Source organism: Heliconius melpomene, chromosome 2, assembly GCF_056956725.1.
Source record: "Heliconius melpomene rosina isolate 202511_hmr_F chromosome 2, ASM5695672v1, whole genome shotgun sequence".
Classification (NCBI taxonomy): Eukaryota; Metazoa; Arthropoda; class Insecta; order Lepidoptera; family Nymphalidae; genus Heliconius; species Heliconius melpomene.
In genome coordinates, this window is record NC_140390.1 from 1138370 (window position 1) to 1147440 (window position 9071).

The window sequence follows — 9071 nt, forward strand, 5'->3', positions numbered from 1 at the left end:
TGGTAGTTGTGGGTTCGGTTCCCACTGAGGAAAATGATTGTATTTATTTTTTTTTATTTCCAGGCTCTGGCAGGTAAAGCGAGGCATATCTCGAAAATTTGATTTGAAAATTTAATTATGTAGTGTCTTAACACTAGGTTCCTTCTGCTTTTGCCTTCGCGTGAGGCTGTTTTTAAGGTCCGTTACCTAAAAAACACATGTTATCAAGTAACTTCGATGACAATGATAAAACAAATAACTTGCGTAATATAGATTTCTTCTCCGGTAATTATGCTTTAATCGGAATGAATTGATAAGTCTTATCTTTTTAGTTTTACGCTGTAACCTCTACATAACAAGGTAGGCAACAGAAATCTGGGAACCTAATGTTAAAGAACTCTGTTCCCGTTAGGGAACGCCGCGCTTTGTCTTGTTACCCGAGTGAGGAATGAAAATTAAGTTCTTGTTTTCGAGTGGGAATTGAACCCACAACCTGTCGCATTTACCGTCGCCCGTTTGTGCTCCTGCGCCAATTTGGCTTCAAAAAACACAATTTTAATATTATTATTAATACACTAAAAAGCTAAAATTCCAAAGAAAATAATAATAAATTCTTAAAGACAATATAAAATCATTAGTTAAATAGTGATCGTCCGTATCTCGGAACTGGGTCGAGGGTGGTACGTTTCAATGGTGATAATTGAAAAATTCCTGCCCTCCTCTTAGCTACGACAATACGTCACACACTAGAGCTATGGAGATAGAGGTTTAAATAGTAAGAAAACTTTAATATAGCGCTTTTTTATAATGTGTAATCAAAAGAAAAGTTAATTTTAAATTATTATATTTAAAAGGTGTAAAATAATAATTGATTTTAATTATTTTTGTCATATATTTTTTATATTGGTCCTAATCCTATTTAATAAATTTTCATACAAATGATTTAAGCATGTATCGTAATTAGCTGAAGCGTGTGACTATAAACACCACTGTTGTGGGTTCGAATCCATCCTCAGAGCAATGAAACATTTAATTTCTTAATTTCCTCGCTTCGGTAACACACCAAAATACGCGCGTCGATCACTCATGTAATACCTAAAGAAATGTCTTAATACTAGGTTCCCAGGTTCCCTCTGCCTACCCTGCTAGGTGCAAGATACAGTGAGAAAGATTAAAAAAATTATACATTCTCTGTTTCTATCTCAAACTCATTCGCTCTCCGTGTACGTACAGTATGCATTTCTAATAAGTCGACGTCGACAGCGTTGCTTTAAACCTATTTCTAAAATAAAATGCTAGTTTTTCTTGGACTTTATTAGCACGTGCGTCTTGTTTTAAACTCTAGCAGCTTAGTAGTAAGTTTCTGAATAACTGAATCAGTTCTAGGTTTGATACTCATACCAAGATTTTTTTTTAATTTCATGCTGTATTCCCATGGTTCCCTACCTAACCAGCAGGGTTAGTGTTACGACACTTCTTTACCTTTAAGACTCTTCCGTTAATCGCTTTCCGTCAAATCCTGCATAGCGTGTTAAGTGGTGGAGCCCAGGCTAAGGGGCCCCACTATAGTCTTTATTTACAAACTCTGCTGAGACGAAACGTGGGATTGAGTTCCACTACCTAAAGCAAGTAAGCAATAAGCAAGGCCCAACAGCGTCTGTAGTGCCTGTGATGATAATGATGCTGATGAAGCCGCAATAAAAAGTCAGTTCCCCATATAGTGAAAAAAAAGATACTTTTAAATTAGTATATTACCATAACATATTATATACTCGTACATATAGTAAATAGTACCACCTAAACATTTAAAGAAAAATCCTTCTGAAACACATTAATTACAACCATTCGTAAAACATTGAGTCCCGCAAATAATCCTGCACACGCTCACGCTGTATTTACTTTGCATAAATACGACCATTTTATATACATATATGTGTAATATGTTGAAACGTTTGTCTGTTCGTATATTTAATCTTATGGTTCTGAAAGAAAAAAGTTAATATTATAATTATAATATTAAAATACATATTAGATCTGCACTCTGGAGAATGGTTATATTTATTTATTTTGACTTCAGTGTTCTGGTAGACAATGCACGGCGTTGAGCTCTGCCAGTCAACACGCTATGTCAATAATTGGTGAAAAAGATTCTTGTGTGATGGTATCGCAATTTTTCTATCAAACAATAATAAAACGCCGATTTTGATTAAAATTTGATTAATATTGAATTATGAATATTTCATTCAAAACAACACAAAAAGAAAAATGAAGCAAAAATCCAAACGAAACCGAACGCCAAAAGTAGTATAAGCTGAATGTCAATACCCGTATACATTTAAAATAGACGTAATCCGTACCTACGAGTACCTACCCGCACACTAGTGTAGTAACATTTTTTGCTACCCCCCACCCCCACCCCATGGGATGGCGAGCTTCACAGGGCATCTTTCAACGTTTCGTAGCTCACATAGCGATTGGTGAGACGGTGATATATTTTTATAATATACTAGCTTTTATTTACGGCATGTCGTGGTAAATGCAGCAGGTTCTGGGTGCGACTATCACTCGTGGAAATTAATATTTTTATTGCTTCGCTCTAGTATCGATGCAGCAGCAGCGCAGCGTTGAGTTCCACCACTCAACACGCAACGACTCCATTCTGGAGGCAGGGATGTTATGGTACCGCAAAAGCTTTTAAATATTTTTAGGGTAGACATTCCATTCCCAATAACGTTCCTCATGTTCCGCCGAATTCGCGAGTCAATGCTTATTTAGTGGCGGAAATAAACCCTGCGCTTTACTTCGTTACCAGAACAAGGAAATGAAAATACTAAATATTTCATTTCCTCGATTGGGAGTTGAACCCACAATCTGTCAACACAAATGTCACAAATTTCTCTAGCAAAAGTTAAAAAATCCATATTAGATCTCTGAAAAATTCTTATATATAGTATATGGAACAGACGTAGTTGACGGCGTCGGCTAGTAAATAATACCTCCCCGAGTCGAAGGTAGGGGGTGGGAGTGGGGGGTGTTCGGAAAAATGCCTTATGATCCGTCGGGCTTAAGTTTTTCTACATTGTTACATTTAATTTGGTCTCATATAAATATTGTTTTAGCTATCATCTTTTGCGTGTGTTGCTTTTAATGTGTGAGTTTTTTTTAGCTGCACGTTCTATCCCGAATATAGCAGGTTAGGTAGAAGGAAATTGGGAACCTAGTATTAAGACTCTGTTCCCATTAAGACAATTCCGTTCCTCACTTTCCACTGAACTCAGGAAGCATTACGTGTTAAGTGGTAGAACTTAACACCGCGTTTTATCTCGACTACAAAGCTAAAAATCAACAAATTTAAACATTCAACAGGCAATGCTTCCAGAATTCGGTAGTAAATGGGGATCGAAGTGTTTTAACACTAGATACCCTCGGCCTATCCTGCTGCGTGCGACATACAGCGTGAAGCTGTCTCCCAAAAGGGGAAAATAATTTCGTTACAATCATGACTAGCATCTATATAAAAGCAAAAATATAAAATATTTTATTGGAATACCCACATCTCTAATACTATTGCAAGTTATAAGTCGTAGCCTTAGAATCTACAACCCCCCAGTACAGTATCCCACGATATACGCTTACATCTTTTGTACTAAGATATATCGCGTCGTTCTGTTACCTGCACGTTTTCTTTTATCAAATTGAAATATAATATTTTCTTTCGTTTCTTATTTCGTATGGTGTGGTCAGGTGGGCTGTGAAACGATGGGTGTGTGTTCAATTTTCAATCGAGGAAAATTGATTATTTAATATTTTTGAAAAGCTAAGAATACGAAATGGCTTCAGAATTTGGCGGGAAGTGGAGTGCGGAGTGTCTTAACACTAAGCTCCCTTTGCCTATCCTGCTACGTGCGGGATACAGCGTGAAACTGATAAAAAAATGTTTGTATGTCACTATTTATAGCTAAGATATTCTTCGAGTGGAGGAACTTAAATTATAAATAACTTATTTTTCCGACTGAGAATCGAACCCCCACCCCTCGCTTTTACATTTCGCCGTCTCATCTCATGAATATGTTGCATTTAAACAAGTTACAAAATATTTTATGCATAGACATTAGGTTTTCGCTTCGAAGTCTAGTGAAATTTGAAATTTCATCCCGATGTAAAATACCAGCCGGCAGCCAATAGCAACGGCCAATTTGAATATAGAGCGCGTTCAGAATTCATAACAGACACACGACTTAAATGTTCTTTCAGTTTAGAATTTTTAAAGGATTTCCGGAAATTCTGGTGTGTCGTGGAAAATGCTGAGTTTTTGTAGGTATTTACCTTATTTACTTGAAAGAGATACTTACTTTATTTACTTATTTTCTTACTTTTTCTGGTTCTAAAAAGAAGAGAAAGCTCTGGCGTTATCAGAAATATTATGTTTTGAAGGGCTTTGTCTTGTTACCAGAGCAAGGAAAAGAAAATAATTCATCCTCACAAGAGGGAATCGAATCGGTATGAGCGAATGAACGATGTTGAAATCAGTCGCGGACACGTGGTGCAGGAGTACAAGTGTGCAACTGTAAATATTTAACCCTCAATGCTTCGAAAATTCGGCGGAAGTCGGAAACGGAAGTACATTAATAGAGACGGAGTGATTTCACACTAGGTTCCCCGGTTCCTTCTGCCTACTCTATTATATGCGAGATATAGTCATTCACAGTAGGTGAACAATCCTTCTTCGTAATCAATGCCAAAATTTGAAGCTGTAACCATCGTGTAACTTCACCCGAAAGCTTTCAAACAAAAAGGGAATAAAATACTAATTTATCATACAAACATACATATATTTCGTGAAAATTTAATCAAAGAAAAATTTTCAATACTTCCCAAAGCTTAAACGAAACTTATTTCTCACCTCTTTAAATAAAATCAAAGTATGGAAGTACGAACGCTGCAAGGTAAGTTTCTACTTCTTTATGAACTTCATAAAAATGGTTGGATTTTTCGCCTGAAGCGCTCACCAGGGAAACTAGATCTCAGTGTGTTTAGTGTAAGGGTGAATTTACTATTATATTATTATTTTATTATATTATTTACTATTATATTCTGTAACGAGATTTAAGCTGTTAATATTCCTATATATAATATTTTGGTACTCCATAAATTTAGTTAAAAAAATCAAAGTAGGGCAAAGCAGGCAGAAAGAACATATTGTTATGGCACTTCTTCTTCGGAAGACACTTCTGAGGAACTCAACTTAGCTCTTTACTTACCAGATCAAGGAAGTAAAATTAATTTGTCTAGCTCTCATTACATGGAAGATATAGGACGATGTATAGGATAGTATATGGAAGAAATATTATTATGGGGCATTAACCAATGTCATAGAACTCAAAAAAAGTACATTATACATTTTTTATACATTTTTATGTTATTTCTGTTTGTCTGTGCATTTGCAATTACAATTTATGCATATTATAAGTGTATCGTGTATCACATCTTCTCATTTTTTATTTCACGCTTCACATTGTATCCCCTTTCAAAGCAGGGTTGCTTTGAAAGGGGATACACAGGTAATCTAGTGTTAAAACACTCCGTTCCCGTTCAGACACTTCTGTTCCCCACTTTCCGCCGTATTCTGAAGGCATTGCGTGTAGAGTAGCGATAGTCAAAGCCACGCTTGCCTAGTTACCAGAGATAGGAATCGAATCTACAACTTGTCACGTTTACAGGCTAAAGAAAATAAAAATCAACATATATAACAGGTTCAGTTCCCATTTGAAGCATTTCATTTTCCATACTCTAGACATAATTAATATAACCCATTACTTAGTTAAATGAAAGTAATAAACTAATTTCGTATATTCACATGTACGAGAGTAATCTGAGAATTTTTCCGACACTATTAAATATAAAATATGATATCGGAAGTACGTTAGTGTTGAGAACTGGGTGACATCGATGGATGGAATTTTTATTTAAAAATTTAAATTGCTAGGGGGTGGTAATAGGTTCGGTTTCGTGTTGTGATAATGTTAATTTAGTATGTATATTTGTTAAGCAAAACAGTTTCGCGCTTTTCTCGCTCATTGGGACAGCGAAGGGAAGATAATGTTAAGATATTCCGCCCTCGACTTTTCGCAAATTTGAATGTTGATCGGCGGAACTTAACGCCGCGTTTTGTCTTGTTACTGGATCAACGAAAAAAATATATTTAATTTCTCCGAATAGGATCGAGATACGCAATATCTCGATAGTTGTGGAATACGTGGGGAACGGTGACTGGTTATTAGGTTCCCTCTACCTTTCCGAATATATGAGGGATACAGCACGAAGCTAAAATAAATATTATATAATAATTTATCGATATTTCAAGTGATGTACAACTTCATCGAGTGCAGAGACATATCGAGCGCGTGTCCGCGGTCGAGAGCCATATATATGCTGGTGATACACTGAGTTACAAAAGCTCAACATATAGGAAAAATACTTCACCTTTTTCTAAAAAAAGCGTATATTTTTCGAGCTTTACCTTTATTAGCAGTAGCAGTTGTAAGCAGAGGGAACCGAGGAATTTAGTATTACGACCACTCCGTTAGCATTCATATACTTCCTTCCTTTCCTATCGATTTCAGTTCTCATTTAAAGCAGTTCTGTCTTCTGTCTGTCTATCTGTTAAACGGCAGAGCTCAACGCCGCGCTTTGTCTGTTTACCAGAGCTAGAAACCTTACCTTAAAGTTAAGGTAAGGTACTTCATTCCCTCGAGTGAGAATCGATGCAATAATCATCGCCTTTATTTCACACACTTGTGCTCCTTTGCCTCGACGTCAAGGAAATGAAAATACCTAGAACTCACAACCATAACGTTTATAGTTAGACATCGCTTTACTGTGCAATGATGGTTTCATTTGAAATTGTAATAAATATCATTCGTTTCTGTTGAAGCAAATTTAATAAGTGTCTGTGTCTAAAGCCAAAACCGTATCTTGCAAAAAAAAAGCAGTGTTGTGGCTCGTCACTCAACAAGCAATGTTTCATATTCACGGGAAAATGTAAAACGAAGTGTTTTGACACTACCCTGCTGACTGTGAGAAATAAAGGAAATCTGCAAGAAAAGTTACAATTATATCAAAAAAATTAAATACCTAATCGATTTTTAGTTCTTAGTGTGTCTAGATCAATAGCAAGCGTGATGCCTCGACCGAATAGCGAATATCTACACCGCGCCGATCTCACAACGGCGTTGCTGATATTACTATGTTAGATATATTTATTATTTACTAGCGACCCCCTTGCGGCTTCGCCCGCTTTTACTACTGGATTATTCATATAATGTATGTTTGCAAAGCACGTAAGTAAGATAATGTGAAAATTAATGAAACCCTAATGCAACCCGCATTTTCGTAGTTTCAATAAGGATTTTCCAATTGTTTTACACAGCAAGGATTTTTTAGTAGGTACCGTAATTTTAAATCTTTGCTACTAATCTTTTCGAGTACTTATTAAAATATATTTAAATGACTATTTTTAGATAGTTAAATGACTATTTTTAAACGGAAGAAATTAAAAACAAAAGCCTACCTACTAATAACTACTACAAAAAATATGAAACCAAATATATCGCGCTTAAATAATACATACAACTCTAACTATCCAATACGTGTAAACGCATCTAAATCTTCGTTGCTATGCCTCTATAGCGGGTTTTTTTTTTCGAGCTTGTGGTTAATGCTGAAGAGGGTATTCTGTCCCCGATGAAAAGCAAACACTACGTGGCTGCCTGTGAGGAAAATTAAATAGAATGCATTGGCCGGGAATCGAACCCGGGCTGCCCGCGTGGCTGGCGATCATTCTACCACTGAACCACCGATGACTACTCATGACGCGCTTATATAAGCAAAACGTCGCGGGGCGCGTTCCGCAGCAAGGATGTTTTGATAATGTAACAACTTCTAAAGTACTTATTAAAATGAAAAACAGTAAAAGACAGTTTTGGTCTACATTAAATTCCAATGTAACTAATGTACTTATTTATATGCTGAGAGTAAGGGATAAGTGAAACTTGAGTAACATACAGCTGATGTGTCAACAATTAAATGCGTTTTTCTCTAAAACTATTCGCAATTTCGAAATAGTGTAAAAAGCAAATTTTATCTTCGTTTAACGTAGAAAATTAATAAAGTATTTTAAAGGATAAGGATTAATACCATTATGGAAAAATATCCCTCACAATAAAAAATATATTGAAATTACTATTTTTAGACAAAAATATGATCACTACACGTTATCCTTAAAAGATAAAAATATGCTCTCGCGGACTTTTTTGTAGATCTTATTAAGAGAAACAATACTCCAGTACATTATTTTCATGTGGTACTTACCATTAAAGCAGCGCATGCGCGAAAGTGTCTCAATGGGTAGGACTTTAGACACATTTATCGTATTTATGTTAATTTACATAAGAATGTACAAATAATAAACTATATATAAACCTTCCCTGAGAAATACTCGACCTCATGGTGAAAACCGCATAAAAATCCGTTGGGTGGTTTAGAAGAAGAAGAGTTAGAAAGTTCAGACAGACACGAAAAGCGACTTTGTTTTATAAGATATAGGATATAAAATTAGAATTAGCTTCATACTGAATCCCGTACATAGCAGGATAGGCAGAGGGAACCTTTTAACACTAGGTGTTGAGACTTCCATCCCCACGTTCTGCCTAGTTCTGTAGGCATCCCGTGTTGATTGGCGGAACTCAACGTCTTGCTTTGCCTCGTTACGGCATGTCTCTAGAATTTGACGAAAAATAGAGAAAGGAACTATCTTAACGGGAACGGAGTGTCTTACTAGGTTCCCAGCTTCACTCTGCCTACCCCACAATGTGCGGGATAGCGCGTGAAGCTAAAAAAACGCAACCATCTATTTTAATTCCTGAAGATGATAGCTATTCGAGTAAAAATATCAGGAGCCACCATATAAAATGGAAACGTAGAAGCGACGGTTGGAAAAATATTTTTCCATTTCAAATAAGTACACGGAAAAGCGCATATATTTGCCTTATCTGTTCGTTAAATATTAGGTAACAGTGAACTAGGATTTTTTT